Raw genomic sequence first — 22,622 nt, 5'->3', positions numbered from 1 at the left:
ATGTCATAGTCTCTACCTTATACATGAAGATATATGTGTTTTTAATAAGTATATCGTCTATAGACAGCTTCTTATATAACACAACCATGTCTCAGGTACAGAGATTAGGAACATTTATGATTTCTAATATCTGTTTTTTATTTGTAGTAATCCCTTTTTCAATAGACTGACCGCAAATTTAAGACATAACTGTACTGTAAAGAAAAATCTATAAGTTAATGTAATAAATCACATATTATAACTGATTATTGCCATTTAAAACTATGAAAAATACATTATGTTGATTATAAAACAGAAATACAGAATGGAGACAACCGTCTGTGGCTCAAGCTCGACTGCCCATTTCTTTGAGTGGCCCCTCAATGTTCTGGAAACGGGTGGAGGACATTGTCTCCATTAGAATGGGTCCCCCTAAGATGCTTCGGCTGTTGATCTGAAGTGCATTCTGTGCTTTGGAATCTCGGGGGCAAACTGTATTTCTGTTATTAATTTTTAGTTTAGCAATTCCCACCGCAACATGGTTAACCTCTATCCTAAATTTCTGCACAAAATTGATAAAAGACATTCCAAGAAATATTTTGCCAAATAAAAATATATAAAATATTGATGAAGTTGATGAATAATAATAACAACAAAAATAACAGTTTTTGATTAAAAAACAAATAAACAATAATAATTTATCAAATATTTTGCTCCTGCCCCCTTCCCCAAAAATAAAAAAACATATATTACCCTTAAAATTTATGAATAAAGAAACAAAAAATAACACATACCCCAAACATTGCAAACACAAAACCCCCAAAAACCTAACAATAGTCTCTGTCAACATCATCCTGGGAGGGATAATACACTGCACTACAATAGAAATAAAAATCCCTATCATCTATACCTCAATGAGTTCCATCTTTTCTTTTGTTCTTTTTTCTAATGCGGTTTTATAATCCCTGAGACAAGTAGTTCTGGCCCTAGAGTGTTATATATATTAGCGTCTGTAGCATGTATAAGGGACATGTTATCATACCTGTGTCTTTTTATAGGTGATTAATGCCCGGTGAGAGGGTGAAAGGGACGTATACCCCCGTCAGCTGCAGGAAAGGAACAAAGAGACAGGTCATTAATATTTATATTGATTACTGATAACAATCAGGCTAGATATAACATCTAAACCTGCAGAGATGTCATAGTCTCTACCTTATACATTAAGATATATGTGTTTTTAATAAGTATATCGTCTATAGACAGCTTCTTATGTAACACAACTGTGTCTCAGGTACAGAGATTAGGAACATTTATGTTTTCTAATATCTGTTTTTTATTTGTAGTCATCCCTTTTTCAATAGACTGACCGCAGATTTAAGACATAACTGTACTGTAAAGAAAAATCTATAAGTTAATGTAATAAATCACATACTATAACTGATTATTGCCATTTAAAACTATGAAAAATACATTATGTTGATTATAAAACAGAAATACAGAATGGAAACAACCGTCTGTGGCTCAAGCTCGACTGCCCCTTTCTTTGAGTGGCCACTCAATGTTGTGGAAACGGGTGGAGGACATTGTCTCCATTAGAATGGGTCCCCTTACGATGCTTCGGCTGTTGATCTGAAGTGCATTCTGTGCTTTGGAACCTCGGGGGCAAACTGTATTTCTGTTATTAATTTTTAGTTTAGCAATTCCCGGCGCAACATGGTTAACCTCTATCCGAAATTTCTGCACAAAATTGATAACAGACATTCCAAGAAATATTTTGCCAAATAAAAATATATAAAATATTGATGAAATTGATGAATAATAATAATAACAACAAAAATAACAGTTTTTGATTAAAAAACAAAAAAACTAAAATAATTTATAAAATATTTTGCTCCTGCCCCCTTCCCCCAAAAATAAAAAAACATATATTACCCTTAAAATTTATGAATAAAGAAACAAAAAATAACACAAACCCCAAACATTGCAAACACAAAACCCCCAAAAACCTAACAATAGTCTCTGTCAACATCATCCTGGGAGGGATAATACACTGCACTGCAATAGAAATAAAAATCCCTATCATCTATATCTCAATGGGTTCCATCTTTTCTTTTGTTCTTTTTTCTAATGCGGTTTTATAATCCCTGAGACAAGTAGTTCTGGCCCTAGAGTGTTATATATATTAGCGTCTGTAGCATGTATAAGGGACATGTTATCATAACTGTGTCTTTTTATAGGTGATTAATGCCCGGTGAGAGGGTGAAAGGGACCTATACCCCCGTCAGCTGCAGGAAAGGAACAAAGAGACAGGTAATTAATATTTATATTAATTACTGATAACAATCAGGCTAGATACAACATCTAAATCTGCAAAGATGTCATAGTCTCTACCTTATACATGAAGATATATGTGTTTTTAATAAGTATATCGTCTATAGACAGCTTCTTATATAACACAACTGTGTCTCAGGTACAGAGATTAGGAACATTTATGTTTTCTAATATCTGTTTTTATTTGTAGTAATCCCTTTTTCAATAGACTGACCGCAGATTTAAGACATAACTGTACTGTAAAGAAAAATCTATAAGTTAATGTAATAAATCACATACTATAACTGATTATTGCCATTTAAAACTATGAAAAATACATTATGTTGATTATAAAACAGAAATATAGAATGGAAACAGCCGTCTGTGGCTCAAGCTCGACTGCCCCTTTCTTTGAGTGGCCCCTCAATGTTGTGGAAACGGGTGGAGGACATTGTCTCCATTAGAATGGGTCCCCCTACGATGCTTCGGCTGTTGATCTGAAGTGCATTCTGTGCTTTGGAACCTCGGGGGCAAACTGTATTTCTGTTATTAATTTTTAGTTTAGCAATTCCCGACGCAACATGGTTAACCTCTATCCGAAATTTCTGCACAAAATTGATAACAGACATTCCAAGAAATATTTTGCCATATAAAAATATATAAAATATTGATGAAATTGATGAATAATAATAATAACAACAAAAATAACAGTTTTTGATTAAAAAACAAAAAAACTAAAATAATTTATAAAATATTTTGCTCCTGCCCCCTTCCCCCAAAAATAAAAAAACATATATTACCCTTAAAATTTATGAATAAAGAAACAAAAAATAACACATACCCCAAACATTGCAAACACAAAACCCCCAAAAACCTAACAATAGTCTCTGTCAACATCATCCTGGGAGGGATAATACACTGCACTGCAATAGAAATAAAAATCCCTATCATCTATATCTCAATGGGTTCCATCTTTTCTTTTGTTCTTTTTTCTAATGCGGTTTTATAATCCCTGAGACAAGTAGTTCTGGCCCTAGAGTGTTAGATATATTAGCGTCTGTAGCATGTATAAGGGACATGTTATCATACCTGTGTCTTTTTATAGGCGATTGATGCCCGGTGAGAGGGTGAAAGGGACCTATACCCCCGTCAGCTGCAGGAAAGGAACAAAGAGACAGGTAATTAATATTTATATTAATTACTGATAACAATCAGGCTAGATATAACATCTAAACCTGCAAAGATGTCATAGTCTCTAACAAAAAATAACACATACCCCAAACATTGCAAACACAAAACGCCCAAAAACCTAACAATAGTATTTGTCAACACAGGGGCGGACACAGACAGCAGAGGGCCCCTGTGCAAAGAATGTGCCTGCCCCCCCCCCCACCACCACCAGCACTGTGCCCCCTCATGTACCTAGACCCCACCGGAGTGCCTCCACTTACCCCGCCCGTGTAGTGTCGCCACTTGCCTTGTCCACCACAGGTGGATGGAACGGCTCCTGAGGTGGGCTCCGGGTGGCCCCTGTCCCTCTCAGTGTGCGGACCAGGCCCCATGAGTACTCCCCTGAGTCAGCCTGACCCTTATTTAGCTGGCAGGCAGAGGGCAGTGCTCCCCTTTACACTCGCACCCCTTGACTTAGTACGACACCCCTTGGCACCCCCTGGTTCCTTGGCTCCTTAGTAATAGAAGTGACTTACAGGCAGGGCCAGACTGGGACCAAAAATGGGCCCAGGCATTTTAAAATAAACAACCCATTTTTATAGTGGGGGTCTGACTCATGGGACCCCCACCAATCACCTTGGTTCAAGTGGCTGCCCAGATGTTGGAAAGCTGCAACTCCCATCATGTCTGAAGTGACTACAGCTGATGGGACAGTCAGGAGACTACACAATGATATCAGTGACTACATCTCTGATGGGACAGTTAGGAAAATACACAATGATATCACTGACCTGAGTGACGTCTTTTCTGTTGTCTTTATTTTTTTTCTTCATCTGGTCCAGACACCAGGATTTCTTCCATCTTCTCTGCAGAGTCTGACACCTGGACATCATTGGTTCCTTAATTTGTCAGTAGATCCTCATCCTCTGTATGATGACAATAATCATTATAACCTTGCCAAATACTGTACCACCTGAATATAATACTGCCAACCACTGTACCCCCTGAATAATGCCAACCACTGTACCCCTGAATATAATACTGCTAACCACTGTACCCCTGAATATAATACTGCCAAATACTGTACCCCTGAATATAATACTGCCAACCACTGTACTCTATTAATATAATACTGCCAACCACTGTACTCCATTAATATAATACTGCCAACCACTGTACTCCATGAATATAATACTGACAAATACTGTACCAACCACTGAATCATCCCATACACCCCACACACTCCATCCTCAGTCTCCTCATCACCCCATATACCCCACACACCCCATCCTCAGTCTCCTCATCACCCCATACACCCCACACACCCCATCCTCAGTCTCCTCATCACCCCATGCACTCCATCCTCAGTCTCCTCATCACCCCACGCACCCCATCCTCAGTCTCATCATCACCACATGCACTCCATCCTCAGTCTCCTCATCACCCCATACACCCCATGCACTCCATCCTCAGTCTCCTCATCACCCCATGCACTCCATCCTCAGTCTCCTCATCACCCCATGCACTCCATCCTCAGTCTCCTCATCACCCCATACACCCCATGCACTCCATCCTCAGTCTCCTCATCACCCCATGCACTCCATCCTCAGTCTCCTCATCACCCCCATACACCCCACGCACTCCATCCTCAGTCTTCTCATCACCCCATATACCTTAAGCACCTCATCATTATTACACAGCTGACACACCCACATCAGGGCTGCCGTCAGAAATGTTGGGGCCCCTTACACAGGTCAAGGCCTCCTTCAACCCCTCCCCGCCCCCAAGTAATTTTTAGATTGCATATACTTATCAATGCTGTGCCATAGCACAGAATTGATCAGTGTTATTGGCGCTACCTTACTACAGGCTGTTGAAGCTTTCTGCACTAAAAGATGCACAGATCAGACGAGCCGGAGGCAGATAGGTACCCTCCGCTGAGTTGATCGGGACACCACAGTTTTGCTGTGGTCCTGATCAGCTCCTCTGGGCTATCTGGCAACCTATTTTCATACTTTTAGATGCTGCAATGAACTTTGATTGTGGCATCTAATGTGGTTAATGCTGGACATCACCCTGATTGGTGAACTCTGGCATTAGCCACATGTCCCAGCTCTAACCAACCGGTTATGAAGCACAGAGCTGGAGGGGGGCAGGACGTACATTTACACCCTGCAACCTTAAGGAAATACACATATACAGCCTCATATGCGTACACAGCCTCTATATACTCATACACAGCGCCAATACACACATATAGGCATGGCCGTAAATGTTGGCACCCCTGAAATTTTTCTATAAAATTCTCACAGAACAGGATTGCAGTAACACATGTTTTGCTATACACATGTTTATTCCCTTTGTGTGTATTGGAACTAACCCCCAAAAAAGGGAGGAAAAAAGCAAATTGGACATAATGTCATACTTTAATGTCACAAATTATTGGAACCCTTTCAAAATTGTGGATAAATAAGATTGTTTCAAGCATGTGATGTTCCTTTAAACTCACCTGGGGCAAGTAACAGGTGTGGGCAATATCAAAATCACACCTGAAAGCAGATAAAAAGGAGAGAAGTTCACTTAGTCTTTGCATTGTGTGTCTGTGTGTGCCACACTAAGCATGGACAACAGAAAGAGGAGAAGAACTGTCTGAGGACTTGAGAACCAAAATCGTGGAAAAATATCAACAATCTAAAGGTTACAAATCCATCTCCAGAGATCTAGATTTTCCTTTGTCCACAGTGCGCAACATTATCAAGAAGTTTACAACCCATGGCACTGTAGATAATCTCCCTGGGCATGGATGGAAGAGAAAAATTAATTAAAGGTGTAAACGCAGGATAGTCCGGATGGTGGATAAGCAGACCCAAACAAGTTCCAAAGATATTCAAGCTGTCCTGCAGGCTCAGGGAGCATCAGAGTCAGCGCGAACTATCAGTCGACATTTAAATGAAATGAAACGCTATGGAGGGGACCCAGGAGGACCCCACTGCTGACACTGAGACATAAAAAAGCAAGACTACATTTTGCCAAAATGAACTTGATTAACCAAAATCCTTCTGGGAAAACGTCTTGTGGACAGATGAGACCAAGATAGAGCTTTTTGGTTAAGCACATCATTCTACTGTTTACCGAAAACGGAATGAGGCCTACAAAGAAAAGAGCACAGTACCTACAGTGACATATGGTGGAGGTCAATGATGTTTTGGGGTTGTTTTGCTGCCTCTGGCACTGGGGGCCTTGAATGTGTACAAGACATCATGAAATCTGAGGATTACCAACAGATTTTGGGTCGCACTGTACAGCCCAGTGTCAGAAAGCTGGGTCTGCGTCCGAGATCTTGGGTCTTCCAGCAGGACAATGACCCCAAACATACGTCAAAAAGCCCCCAGAAATTGATGGCAACAAAGCGCTGGAGAGTTCTGAAGTGGCCAGCAATGAGTCCAGATCTAAATATCATTGAACACCTGTGGAGAGATCCTTAAATTACTGTTGGGAAAAGGCGCCTCTTCCAATAAGAGACCTGGAGCAGTTTGCAAAGGAAGAGTGGTCCAACACTCCGGCTGTGAGGTGTAAGAAGCTTATTGATGGTTATAGGAAGACACTGATTTCAGTTATTTTTTCCAAAGGGTGTGCGACCAAATATTAAGTTAAGGGTGCCAATAATTTTGTCCAGACCATTTTTGGAGTTTGGTGTGACATTATGTCCAATTTGCTTTTTTTCCTCCCTTTTTTGGTTTAGTTCTAATACACACAAAGGGAATAAACATGTGTATAGCAAAACATGTGTTACTGCAATCCTTTTCTGTGAGAAATACTTATTTTTCTTGAAAAATTTCAGGGGTGCCAACATTTACCATTATGACTGTATATGGCACTGAATACATAATCTGAGACTTTAAAACCTCACTTTTAATACTTCTTCTAAAAACCATATATCAAAAAAGAAAGTGAATAGAACTGTATTTATACATATCTGCATCTATTTCCGGCCACCATCTTAGTAGCCATATTAATACTTGCCACCTGTTCACACCGACCATATATGCACACTTGCCTGAGTGAACTTCCAATTTTCAACATCAATGTGTTAGTCTTATATACAATCATGTGTTCCATGTCCATCGCAGGAATCCTTGTCAGTTATTTTATGTATTTGCATGTATTCAGAATTAGTAGTGTTAGTTTTGTAGTCACACTCATTATTAGTATATTATTGAGAGTTTTAGCACACTCCAAAACATCAATGCATAAATCCTCTCTCTGGCAGACTACATTCTCAGTCTCTTACTGCATGCTATCAAATGAATGGCATTTAACCCATAGAGTGCATACAACATAACTGTTCTGATGGCGGCCATAACACATACACACACACTACCCCTATATACACACACACATGGCCATCATACACAGCTTCTATATGCACATACACTGCCTCTATATACACACATGCATCATAAATATATACACTGCCTCTATATACACACACAGCCATCATACACACATACACAGCTGCTATATGCACACACTGCCCCTTTATACACACATGGCCATCATACACATACACAGCTTCTATATGCATATACACTGCCACTATATAGACACACACTGCCATCATACACACATATCAGCCACTATACACAAACACTGCCACTATATAGACACACACGGCCATCATACACACATATACAGCCACTATATACACATACACTGCCACTATATATACACACACTGCCATCATACACACATATACAGCCACTATACACATACACTGCCACTATATAGACACACACTGCCATCATACACACATATACAGCCACTATATACACATACACTGCCACTATATAGACACACACTGCCCCTTTATACATACATGGCCATCATACACAAACACAGCTTCTATATGCATATACACTGCCACTATATAGACACACACTGCCATCATACACACATGGCCATAAATAAATACACTGCCTCTATATACACACACTGCCCCTGTATACACACATGGCCATCATACACATACACAGCTTCTATATACACATACACAGCTTCTATATAAACATACACAGCTTCTATATACACATATACAGCTTCTATATACACACACTGCCCAATTATACGCACACATGGCCATCATACACATACACAGCTTCTATATATACATAGACAGCTTCTATATACACATACACAGCTTCTATATAAACATACACAGCTTCTATATACACATAGACAGCCATCATACACACACACTTTGTCCCCATATACACACACACACACACACACACACACATACACAGCCATCATACACTGCCCCCATACAAGTAAGTACCTGTGTGCAGTGTAGTCTGCTGCTCCGCTCCTCTATTGCAGGCAGTGGGCAGGAAGAGGAGGAACACGTGATCTGACGTCACTGGCCAGCTGCTACTACAGGCCCTGCTGGTAACTGAGAGCCGCGCACAGGCATGTCTCATACCAACTGCAGCCCCTGACATTATAAAGTGACAGAGTGCTGCCCTCCGGACGGCGCTCCCTCTCGCTCCAGCCTCGCTGGCCAGTCTGGGCAACAGACAGGGCAGGGCTGGAACATAAGAAAAAAGAATATGATGTAGTCAGTCAGTGTACAGTAAGACTCCCCCCCCCCCAGCCGTCAGTGAGTGACAGTCACTCACTGACTCGCAAGAAAGAGTGTTGGGGCCAGTTGGGCCTCCCTGAGGGTCCGGGCCCCTTACTGGGGTACCGGTTGTACCCCCCTGATGACGGCACCTGGCCTGTCCGTCTCGCCCGGCCGGTTTAAAGGTAAATTACTGCTGTCAGCGGCAGGTCCGGGACCTGTTGCTGCAGCATTTAGTATGAAGTACTGGCAGGGGGCCCTGCAGGGGCCCAGACTGTGACCTGGGCCACTAGGTGGGCCCCCTAACACGCTGGGCCCCTGTGCAGCCGAACCGGCTGAACAAGTGATATGTCCGCCCCTGTGTCAACATCATCCTGGGAGGGATAATACACTGCACTACAATAGAAATAAAAATCCCTATCATCTATATCTCAATGGGTTCCATCTTTTCTTTTGTTCTTTTTTCTAATGCGGTTTTATAATCCCTGAGACAAGTAGTTCTGGCCCTAGAGTGTTATATATTAGCGTCTGTAGCATGTATAAGGGACATGTTATCATACCTGTGTCTTTTTATAGGTGAATAATGCCCGGTGAGAGGGTGAAAGGGACCTATACCCCCGTCAGCTGCAGGAAAGGAACAAAGAGACAGGTAATTAATATTTATATTAATTACTGATAAAAATCAGGCTAGATACAACATCTAAACCTGCAAAGATGTCATAGTCTCTACCTTATACATGAAGATATATGTGTTTTTAATAAGTACATCGTCTACAGACAGCTTTTTATATAACACAACCATGTCTCAGGTACAGAGATTAGGAACATTTATGATTTCTAATATCTGTTTTTATTTGTAGTAATCCCTTTTTCAATAGACTGACCGCAGATTTAAGACATAACTGTACTGTAAAGAAAAATCTATAAGTTAATGTAATAAATCACATACTATAACTGATTATTGCCATTTAAAACTATGAAAAATACATTATGTTGATTATAAAACAGAAATACAGAATGGAGACAACCATCTGTGGCTCAAGCTCGACTGCCCATTTCTTTGAGTGGCCCCTCAATGTTCTGGAAACGGGTGGAGGACATTGTCTCCATTAGAATGGGTCCCCCTACGATGCTTCGGCTGTTGATCTGAAGTGCATTCTGTGCTTTGGAATCTCGGGGGCAAACTGTATTTCTGTTATTAATTTTTAGTTTAGCAATTCCCACCGCAACATGGTTAACCTCTATCCTAAATTTCTGCACAAAATTGATAAAAGACATTCCAAGAAATATTTTGCCAAATAAAAATATATAAAATATTGATGATGTTGATGAATAATAATAACAACAAAAATAACAGTTTTTGATTAAAAAACAAATAAACAATAATAATTAATAAAATATTTTGCTCCTGCCCCCTTCCCCAAAAATAAAAAAACATATATTACCCTTAAAATTTATGAATAAAGAAACAAAAAATAACACTTACCCCAAACATTGCAAACACAAAACCCCAAAAAACCTAACAATAGTGTCTGTCAACATCATCCTGGGAGGGATAATACACTGCACGACAATAGAAATAAAAATCCCTATCATCTATATCTCAATGGGTTCCATCTTTTCTTTTGTTCTTTTTTCTAATGCGGTTTTATAATCCCTGAGACAAGTAGTTCTGGCCCTAGAGTGTTATATATATTAGCGTCTGTAGCATGTATAAGGGACATGTTATCATACCTGTGTCTTTTTATAGGTGATTGATGCCCGGTGAGAGGGTGAAAGGGACCTATACCCCCGTCAGCTGCAGGAAAGGAACAAAGAGACAGGTAATTAATATTTATATTAATTACTGATAACAATCAGGCTAGATACAACATCTAGACCTGCAGAGATGTCATAGTCTCTACCTTATACATGAAGATATATGTGTTTTTAATAAGTATATCGTCTATAGACAGCTTCTTATATAACACAACCATGTCTCAGGTACAGAGATTAGGAACATTTATGATTTCTAATATCTGTTTTTTATTTGTAGTAATCCCTTTTTCAATAGACCTACCGTAGATTTAAGACATAACTGTACTGTAAAGAAAAATCTATAAGTTAATGTAATAAATCACATACTATAACTGATTATTGCCATTTAAAACTATGAAAAATACATTATGTTGATTATAAAACAGAAATACAGAATGGAGACAACCGTCTGTGGCTCAAGCTCGACTGCCCATTTCTTTGAGTGGCCCCTCAATGTTCTGGAAACGGGTGGAGGACATTGTCTCCATTAGAATGGGTCCCCCTAAGATGCTTCGGTTGTTGATCTGAAGTGCATTCTGTGCTTTGGAATCTCGGGGGCAAACTGTATTTCTGTTATTAATTTTTAGTTTAGCAATTCCCACCGCAACATGGTTAACCTCTATCCTAAATTTCTGCACAAAATTGATAAAAGACATTCCAAGAAATATTTTGCCAAATAAAAATATATAAAATATTGATGAAGTTGATGAATAATAATAACAACAAAAATAACAGTTTTTTATTAAAAAACAAATAAACAATAATAATTTATCAAATATTTTGCTCCTGCCCCCTTCCCCAAAAATAAAAAAACATATATTACCCTTAAAATTTATAAATAAAGAAACAAAAAATAACACATACCCCAAACATTGCAAACACAAAACCCCCAAAAACCTAACAATAGTGTCTGTCAACATCATCCTGGGAGGGATAATACACTGCACTACAATAGAAATAAAAATCCCTATCATCTATATCTCAATGGGTTCCATCTTTTCTTTTGTTCTTTTTTCTAATGCGGTTTTATAATCCCTGAGACAAGTAGTTCTGGCCCTAGAGTGTTATATATATTAGCGTCTGTAGCATGTATAAGGGACATGTCATCATACCTGTGTCTTTTTATAGGTGATTAATGCCCGGTGAGAGGGTGAAAGGGACCTATACCCCCGTCAGCTGCAGGAAAGGAACAAAGAGACAGGTAATTAATATTTATATTAATTACTGATAACAATCAGGCTAGATATAACATCTAGACCTGCAGAGATGTCATAGTCTCTACCTTATACATGAAGATATATGTGTTTTTAATAAGTATATCGTCTATAGACAGCTTCTTATATAACACAACAATGTTTCAGGTACAGAGATTAGGAACATTTATGATTTCTAATATCTGTTTTTTATTTGTAGTAATCCCTTTTTCAATAGACTGACCACAGATTTAAGACATAACTGTCCTGTAAAGAAAAATCTATAAGTTAATGTAATAAATCACATACTATAACTGATTATTGCCATTTAAAACTATGAAAAATACATTATGTTGATTATAAAACAGAAATACAGAATGGAGACAACCGTCTGTGGCTCAAGCTCGACTGCCCATTTCTTTGAGTGGCCCCTCAATGTTCTGGAAACGGGTGGAGGACATTGTCTCCATTAGAATGGGTCCCCCTATGATGCTTCGGCTGTTGATCTGAAGTGCATTCTGTGCTTTGGAATCTCGGGGGCAAACTGTATTTCTGTTATTAATTTTCAGTTTAGCAATTCCCACTGCAAGATGGTTAACCTCTATCCTAAATTTCTGCACAAAATTGATAAAAGACATTCCAAGAAATATTTTGCCAAATAAAAATATATAAAATATTGATGAAATTGATGAATAATGATAACAACAAAAATAACAGTTTTTGAATAAAAAACAAAAAAACTAAAATAATTTATAAAATATTTTGCTCCTGCCCCCTTCCCCCAAAAATAAAAAAACATATATTACCCTTAAAATTAATGAATAAAGAAACAAAAAATAACACATACCCCAAACATTGCAAACACAAAACCCCCAAAAACCTAACAATAGTGTCTGTCAACATCATCCTGGGAGGGATAATACACTGCACCACAATAGAAATAAAAATCCCTATCATCTATATCTCAATGGGTTCCATCTTTTCTTTTGTTCTTTTTTCTAATGTGGTTTCATAATCCCTGAGACAAGTAGTTCTGGCCCTAGAGTGTTATATATATTAGCGTCTGTAGCATGTATAAGGGACATGTCATCATACCTGTGTCTTTTTATAGGTGATTGATGCCCGGTGAGAAGGTGAAAGTGACCTATACTCCTGTCAGCTGCAGGAAAGGAACCAAGAGACAGGTAATTAATATTTATATTAATTACTGATAACAATCAGGCTAGATATAACATCTAGACCTGCAGAGATGTCATAGTCTCTACCTTATACATGAAGATATATGTGTTTTTAATAAGTATATCGTCTATAGACAGCTTCTTATATAACACAACTGTGTCTCAGGTACAGAGATTGGGAACATTTATGATTTCTAATATTTGTTTTTTATTTGTAGTAATCCCTTTTTCAATAGACAGACCGCAGATTTAATACATAACTGTACTGTAAAGAAAAATCTATAAGTTAATGTAATAAATCACATACTATAACTGATTATTGCCATTTAAAACTATGAAAAAAACATTATGTTGATTATAAAACAGAAATACAGAATGGAGACAACCATCTGTGGCTCAAGCTCGACTGCCCCTTTCTTTGAGTGGCCCCTCAATGTTCTGGAAACGGGTGGAGGACATTGTCTCCATTAGAATGGGTCCCCCTACGATGCTTCGGCTGTTAATCTGAAGTGCATTCTGTGCTTTGGAACCTCGGGGGCAAACTGTATTTCTGTTATTAATTTTTAGTTTAGCAATTCCCACCGCAACATGGTTAACCTCTATCCTAAATTTCCTACCCCAAACATTGCAAACACAAAACCCCCAAAAACCTAACAATAGTGTCTGTCAACATCATCCTGGGAGGGATAATACACTGCACTACAATAGAAATAAAAATCCCTATCATCTATATCTCAATGGGTTCCATCTTTTCTTTTGTTCTTTTTTCTACTGCGGTTTTATAATCCCTGAGACAAGTAGTTCTGGCCCTAGAGTGTTATATATATTAGCGTCTGTAGCATGTATAAGGGACATGTTATCATACCTGTGTCTTTTTATAGGTGATTGATTGTATTGATTGATTGATTGAGTGTATATTGTTCAGTGTATATAAAGTTGTACAAGTGTATAGGACCTTCCTGGGTCATGTGATACTGTCATGTGATGTACCCAGAGTTCCCTGGGTACAGGACCTACAGGTTTTGCAACCAATGTGCTGTAATCCAGCCTCCTTAGAATATAAGGGGCTGTAGTCTCTAAATTCACTTAATTCCTGGCACTCAAGCAAGCGCAATCAGCATATACTACTCAATTCATCTCAGCTAGGCCAAAGCCTAAAGAACCTGCAGCCACTTCAAAACATGAGTTATCAAGTTATATCTACAAATTCCTAGTGACTACTATTCAACTCAATCATACAATTAGTAGCACAGTGGCCGGCAGAAATCTCAATACTACAAGTCCCAGCAAGCCTGCAAGGTATCCTGCATCCCGGTTGCCTCTAGGGAAACTGCATCATTGTAAAGACTGTTCCATGAGAAGTTTAAGTAAAAGTTCCAGTTATCTCATAATTCCTGCTGTGGACATTCAATTATTTCCTGCCGTTTTTGGGCTGGTTGTCGGCAGGGCCTTCTACAGAAAACAATCGCACCCTGGTGTCACGACAAATTAGGGGTTAATACCACCTTACCCCACAGGGTTAATGCCACCAGACCCTGCAACACCATTGCCTCACCCCGCTTACCACACTTTACTTTTTTGAGACTTTATTGGTTTGGGTCTCGCTTGCTTCTCTCCGCTCGCTGTAGTCGACCATTTTTCATTTTATTTGGGATGTCCTAGGTGTTTGCCAAGTTTTTGTTACAGTGGGTCGTAAAAATAAAAAATTTAAATTCTATTGTAACTCCTGATTTTTTATTTTTACAAGGGGTTAACGCAGAAAAAGCACCATAAAATTTGTTACCCAATTTCTCTTGATTCTGGAAATACCTCATATGTGGATGTAAGTTGGGGGCCATGTTGCCTTTACACAGCCCCCATGGTGTCAGAACAGCGGTAACCCCCCACAAGTCACCCCAGTTTGGAAACTGCACCACTGCAATTAACATTTATACCCCACTTGCATTTGACAGATTTTTGGAAGATTGCTTTGCATCCACATATAGGGTATATCTGTACTTGGAAAAAATAGGGTTACAAATTTTGGGGGACTTTTTTCCTTTTGCCCCTTATGAAAAAGAAAAGTTGGGGGTTGCACTAGCATGTTAGTGTAAAAAAAAAATTTTTTTTTACACTAATATGCTGCAGTTGACCCATACTTTTAATTACCACAAGCAGTAAAAGAAGAAAAAGACCGCCAAAATTTGTAACACAATTTCTCTCAAGTACGGATATACCTCATATGTGGATGTAAAGCGATCTGTGGGCACACAACAGGGCTCAGGAGTGAGAGAGCACCATGTTCATTTGAGGCCTAAATTAATGATTTGCACATGCATCCTTGCAGAGGTTCTAAAATAAACGCAATAGTAAAAACAACCACATTTGACCCCATTTCGGAAACCACACCCCTCAAGAAATGCAACAAGGGGTGCAGTGAGTATTTACACTGCCCTGGTGTTCAACAAATTTTAAGAACAGTAGGCTGTGCATATGTAAAATTGTATTTTTCATATTACGGACCACCGTTCCAAAAATCTTTCAGACACCTGTGGGGCGTAAATGCTCACTGCACCCCTTGTAATATTACTTGAGGGGTTTAGTTTCCAAAATGTGGTCACATATGGTATTCCACCCAAATCTCACACAAAATAAACTAAAATTTATTTATGTAAGAAACACTTTAAAGTAGGTAAATTTCCATGACCAATAATACTGGTATACAAGGAGTAAATATATACCACAACACAAAAACTGGATATTTTCTGATCTGCGGCGTCCTCTTTCCTTTTCTTCTTTGTCTGGATCAGACCTCCATGTCGATCTCTTACCATCTGCAGGGCAAACATGTCAGACTCCACATTTTTTCAGTGTCCTCCCATCTATAGGCCCACAAACTGTAATAATCCCCTTCAGGTAGGTAGGTAGCCAGGTAAATAGGTAACTAGGTAGGTAGATCAGGAAGCCAGATATGTAGGTAAGTGACTAGCCAGGTAGGTAGGTAGGTAGGGGGCTAGCAAGGTAGTTAGGCAGCCATATATGAAGGCCAGACATGTACATAGTTAGGTGCCAGGTATGTAGGTAAGTAGTTAGGCATCCAGGTATAAAGTTATTTAGCCCCCCCTTCCCTGTTGGTATAGACAGCGGAGTTAACCTCCCCTTACCTGTAGATATAGACAGCAGAGTTAACTCCCCTTCCTTGTAGGCATAGGCAGCAGAGTTAACCCCCTTCCCCATAGGTGTAGGCAGCAGATTTAACCCCCCTCCCCTGTAGGTATAGGAACAGAGTAGATCCCTCCCCCTTTCCCCATAGGTATAGGCATCAGTTAACCCCCCCCTTTCCCCATAGGTATAGGCAGCTGTTAACCCCCCCCCCTTTCTCCATAGGAATAGACAGCAGTTAGTTCCCCCCCCCCTCTCCCCATAGGTACAGGCATCAGTTAACACCCCTCCCCTTTCCCCATAGGTATAGGTAGCAGTTAATCCCCCTTTCCCCATAGGTATAGGTAGCAGTTATTTTTTTCCCCTTCAATATTTCTTTATTGAAAAAATGTATCATTTACATTTTAATAAATAACATTTTATACATTGAATTTCAAGATGTTGTCTTTTTTCCCACCCCCCTCCCCTACCCTCACCTTTCTCCCCCATGACATATCTCCCCTTACTGGGTGGACGGGAGGCAGAGGGACAACACATTCTCATTCTATTAATATTTCCATTATACTATATCAATTCATTTTCTTTTCTCTTTGCTTTCCCTTCCCTTTCTCTCTCTTTTCTTTTCTTTTTTTTTCCATTTTAGATCTTTTATTTGTATCTTCCCAATTATTTCTACCCGCTTTTATTCTTGTGTCCCCCTGATTCCCATCCCCCTCACATAATAATAATGAAATAATAATAATAAAAAAACCTATAATTTCTTTCTTTTAACCAAATAACCTTCCTGTCACCTCCCTCCACTCCCATACCTCTGGTTTAGTTGGGGTCAGCCATCTCCTGATTATTAATAATCTAGCATAAAAGAGCATCATCAGTAGTTCCTTTCTTTCTTTTGTTGTTTTATTTACTTTTCTATCATCACCCAAGATAATCAAAGCTATATCATCTTTTATAGCATATTTAATTTTTCTCTCGATATCATAAATTATTGACACCCAATATTCTTGTATTTTTTTCACATTCCCATATAATATGCAGGAATCCCGCGTTTTTCATTTTACATCTTAGACAGTTGCCATTTTCCCTCCCACCAATCCTGAAGAGGAATTTTGGTTTATAATAAATTCTATATACTATGTTCCATTGTATCAGTTGATGGTCTAAACTTGGGGAAATTCTTTTTATATTCCTGAATACAATCATCCAACCGCATTTATTTCTCTCACCTAATTCTTCGTCCCATTGTAGGAAGCATTTATCTTTTAAGTTATTTTTTTTATTTTTCATTATTTTGGTATAAATTACTGCCATAACTTTCTTTACAATTTTTCCCTCCTCCATTTTTCTTATAGTTTCAGTTACTTCCACTATCCGATTACCACTGTCTCTTAGTGACCCGCATATGGCACTTTTTAAACCCTGAAATTCCAACCACATACCTTTTCCTAATTTAAATTCTTCCTCTCTCCACTTTCTTAACTCTCCTTTTCTCCACACGTCTCTCAAAATGTTACATCCCCTACTTTGCAAGTTGTTAGCTTCCATCTTAGCTACCTCTTTCAAGTTTACATTATGCCAAATTGGCGCTGTCTCTAATATTCCCGTTTTTTTCATTTATTTTTTAAAGTTTTCCCAGGTTTTACAAATCCCTACTGTTATAGCATTTTCCTTCCACCTCCCTTCTTTTAACTGGCCTGACTCAAGAACCTGATAACATTTTCGTATTTACCTTTAGTTTTTTCTTTGATATTTTTAAAGATTCCAAATCTCCTCCACTCCACCACATAGTACATCTGTCTTTCTAAAAAATATCCCTGTATATCAGGAAATTTAAGTCCTCCCTTCTCTCTTCCTTTACTTAAGTATTCTATTTTTATCCTCGTTCTTTTCCTTCCCCATATTAGGGCGTTTAGCATAGCTATTATCCTTCTAAAAATTCCTTTCTCGCACCAGATAGGGGCCGCTACGAAGATGTATAATAGTTTTGGTAGAATTACTGTTTTAATTAAGACTATCCTCTCTGCTCTCGTAAGATTCAGTTTATTCCATGTTCTTACCTTGTTTTCCAATTTTTTTTTATCAATGGGTATGTGTTTATTTTGTGATATTCTCCTATTTTCCCAGATATCTGTACACCTAAATAAGAAAAACGTTCTCCTTTATCCAGGATTCTAAGCTCCTTAATGATTCCCAGTTCTACTTTACCTAATGGAAGTAGCACTGATTTCTCCCAGTTTATAACCAAACCTGCATAGTTCCCATATTCCCCAATCACTTCCATAACCTTCTCTATGGAGTTTTCTAGCTTTTTCAAATATAATAATAAGTCGCCTGCGTATATTGATATTTTATCCCCATCCCCCTCCACTCCAAATCCTTTTATTTGCTGATCTTCTCTGACTTTAACCGCTAGGGGTTCGAACACTAGCGCAAAAAGTAGAGGAGATAAGGGGCATCACTGTCTTGTACCCCGGGTCACTAAAAAACTCTCTGATCTTTTCCCTTCTATATTTATTCTAGCTTCCGCTCCATTATATAGCATCTTGATCATTTCTATATAATCCTTCTGACACCCATATTTTTCCAGTACTCCCCATAGGAACTCCCACTCCACAATGTCAAACGCTTTACTTGCGTCAAGTGACATGATGGAGTGGGTTCCCTCTCTTCCCTCCACCGACTGTACTCCAGTAAGGGTCCTGTAGATATTATGCTTGGTCATCCTACCTGGGATAAATCCGCATTGATCTTCATGCACCAGTTCCCCTACCTTTTTTTCCAAACGCAATGCCAGAGCCTTCGCCAGGATCTTTACATCCGTGTTCAATAATGATATTGGACGATGTGATTCCATTTCTTTCTTATCTTTATTCGGTTTCAACAGTAATATTGTTTCTGCTTCTTTCATTGTTTCGGGTAAGGTTCCTGTTTTTAAAGAACTATTTATAGTTCTAAGCAGGGCTGGGATAAGGATTCTCCTAAATTTCCTATATATTTCAAACGGGAACCCCTCCGTGCTGGGACTTGTGTTCCTTTGATCTGATTTAAAGCTTCTTCTAACTCCCTATGGGTCATTGGGCCCCCCGTTTCTTTCTCTTGTTGTATTGATGTCATAGCGAGCACTCCGGTCCCCGCCTCCGGACCAGAGCGCCCGCATTCTCGCCTCCTCTCTCCGGGATCCCGGCGTCTCCCGCTCGGACATACCGACCGGGAGCACGGGATTCCTTGTGTCGGGGATGCGGCTGCCGTGGCGGCTAGTCCCCACTCAAGCGCCGCGTCCCTGTCTAACTCACCCAGCACCTCGCTCCATATGCCGACTCGCTCTGCTTCTCGGCATGCGCGTCCCCGCTCTCTAGGGCGCGCGCACGCCGCCTTCAGTAAATTTAAAGGGCCAGCGCACCATTGATTGGTGCGCTGGCTAATTGTTCCCTGCTCCTTCCCCATAAAAGTTACCTGCCCCTTCCTGCCCTTGCCAGATCTTTGTGCCCTAGTGCCTCTGAGAAAGCTTTCCATATTGTGTGTATTGCCTTGCCTGTTGCCGAACCCGTTGCTACCGCCTACTCGCCTTTGAACCCTTGCCGCCTGCCCTGACCTCTGCTTCGTCCGACTACGCTCCTGCTGCCTGCTCCCTGTGTACCATGCCATATCAGCTGCCAGAGAGGTTGAGTTGCTACTGGAGGATACGACCTGGTGGTTACCGCCGCAGCAAGTCCATCCTGCCTTGCGGCGGGCTCTGGTGAAAACCAGTAACCACTTAAAACCGGTCCTCTGGTACAACCCGCGCCTTCCCCTCTCTGGTCAAGAGGATCCACTACCAGTCCTGCCGGTAAGATCCGGCCATGGATCCCGCTGATGTTCCTCTGCCAAACCTAACGGACCTCACCTCCATTGTGGCCCAGCAAGGTCAGCAGCTAGCCCAGCTAACCGCCATGCTGCAGCAGCTCCTGCCGTCTCAGCAACAGCCAGCTCCTCCGCTTGCATCTGCTGTATCTCCTCCGCCCGCAGTTGCCACCGGTTCCAGAGTCCGCCTATCCCTGCTGGACAAGTGTGACGGAGATCCCAAGCAGTGCCGAGGGTTTCTGTCACAGTGCTCTCTCCACCTCGAGATACTGTCTGACCAGTTTCCTTCCGAGTGAGCCAAGGTAGCCTTTATCCTCAGTCTGCTCTCCGGGAAGGCCCTGGCCTGGGCTACACCGCTATGGGACCGCGCTGATCCTGCCACCTCCTCCGTCCAGAGCTTCTACCAAGAGTTCCGGAATGTTTTCGAGGAACCTGCCCGGGTTACCTCCACAGAGACTGCCTTACTAAATTTGTCCCAGGGAGGCTCTACTGTGGGTGACTACGCCATTCAGTTTCGCACCCTAGCCTCAGAACTGAACTGGAACAATGATACCCTTTGTACCACATTTAAGAAGGGACTTAACAGTGAAGTAAAGGACGGCCTGGCTGCACGTGAACTACCTTCCACCCTTAGTGACCTCATCTTGTTGGCCACTAGAATCGACAAGCGTTTCGCCGATAGGAACTCCTTCTTGAAAAAGGAAACGCTCAACCAAGACGCTACCCTCCTCTGACTCCCGTTTTTCAGCGTCTACCTCAACCTCTCTCCGGGCCTCCAGCCGTGGAAGCCATGCAGGTGGATCGTTCACGCATGACTCCGCAAGAACGAAGCCATTGCAGATACGAGAACCTGTGTATGTACTGTGCCAGTACTGAGCACTTCCTGCGAGACTGTCCTCTTCGTCCACCGCGTTCCAGAAAAGCTTGCACCTAATAAACATGGGAGAGGCGTTGCTAGGTGTGGATTCCTCCTCTCCACATCTCATCATATCCGTGCAGTTGTTCCTCTTGGATTCCGGTTCAGCCGGCAACTTCATTCACGCCTCCTTGGTTGACAAGTACCGCATTCCGGTTGTCCGCCTAACTAAGCCTCTTTTTATTTCTACGGTTAACGGTGAGAGACTCTCTGTCACTGTGCAGTCCCGTACCCTGCCACTGCAGATGGATATTGGAATTTTTCATACAGAGACTCTAGAGTTCCTAGTCCTTCCCTTCTGCTCCTCCGAACTCCTCCTGGGTCTGCCATGGCTACAACGTCACAGTCTTGTTCTGAACTGGTCATCCGGTGAAACCTGCATTGGGGCCCCTGCTGTTCGGACCGGTGTCTCAAGCCTGCTCCTGTCAAGCGACTTTCGCAAGTTTCTCCGCCTCCAGGACTGCCTAAACCATATCATTGCTTTGCGGATGTCTTCTGCAAAAAACAAGCCGAGGTCCTTCCTCCTCACAGACCCTATGATTGTCATATCGACCTTATGCCTGGTTCTACGCCATCCCGGGGTAGAATTTATCCTCGGTTCCCTCCTCCCTTGCATAGACTACAGAGGACTCAATAAAATCACAATTAAGAACCGTTACCCTCTGCCCCTAATCTCAGAGTTATTTGAGTTCGTATCCGGGAGGGCGACGAGTGGAAGACCGCCTTTAACACAAGAGACGGTCACTTTGAGTACCTGGTGATGCCCTTCGGCCTCTGTAATGCACCAGCCGTCTTCCAGGAATTTGTCAACGATATCTTCAGGGACTTACTCTACTCCTGTGTGGTCGTATACTTGGATGACATCCTTGTCTTCTCCTCCGACCTGGACCAACACCGGGTCCATGTGCGACAAGTGCTTACCCGCCTGAGGAGAAATCGTCTATACGCCAAGATCGAAAAATGTCTTTTTGAGCAGTCCTCCTTGCCTTTTCTTGGGTTTCATTATTTATACTCAAGGACTTCAAATGGACCCCACCAAGCTCTCGGCGGTTTTGGATTGGCCACGCCCCTCTGGACTCCGAGCCATACAAAGGTTTTTGCGCTTCGCTAATTATTACAGACAATTCATCCCTCACTATTCCACTCTGGTGTCCCCAATTGTGGCCTTGACTAAAAAGGGCGCTAACCCTAAATCCTGGCCTTCCCAAGCTGAAGAAGCCTTCCAGTCCCTGAAGGTCACCTTTGCCTCAGCACCGGTTCTCTCTAGACCTGATTCCACCAAGCCCTTCTCTCCCGAAGTGGATGCCTCCTTGGTGGGAGCCGGAGCCGTGCTCACACAGAAATCTTCAAAGGGCAAGACCTTAACTTGTGGCTTCCTTTCTAAAACATTCTCTCCCGCGGAGAGAAATTATTCCATAGGGGACAGAGAACTGTTGGCTATTAAATTAGCACTGGAGGAATGGAGACATCTTCTTGAGGGA

This window comes from Hyla sarda, chromosome 3, assembly GCF_029499605.1.
Source record: "Hyla sarda isolate aHylSar1 chromosome 3, aHylSar1.hap1, whole genome shotgun sequence".
NCBI classification, from domain to species: Eukaryota; Metazoa; Chordata; class Amphibia; order Anura; family Hylidae; genus Hyla; species Hyla sarda.
This window is presented reverse-complemented; position numbering follows the sequence as displayed.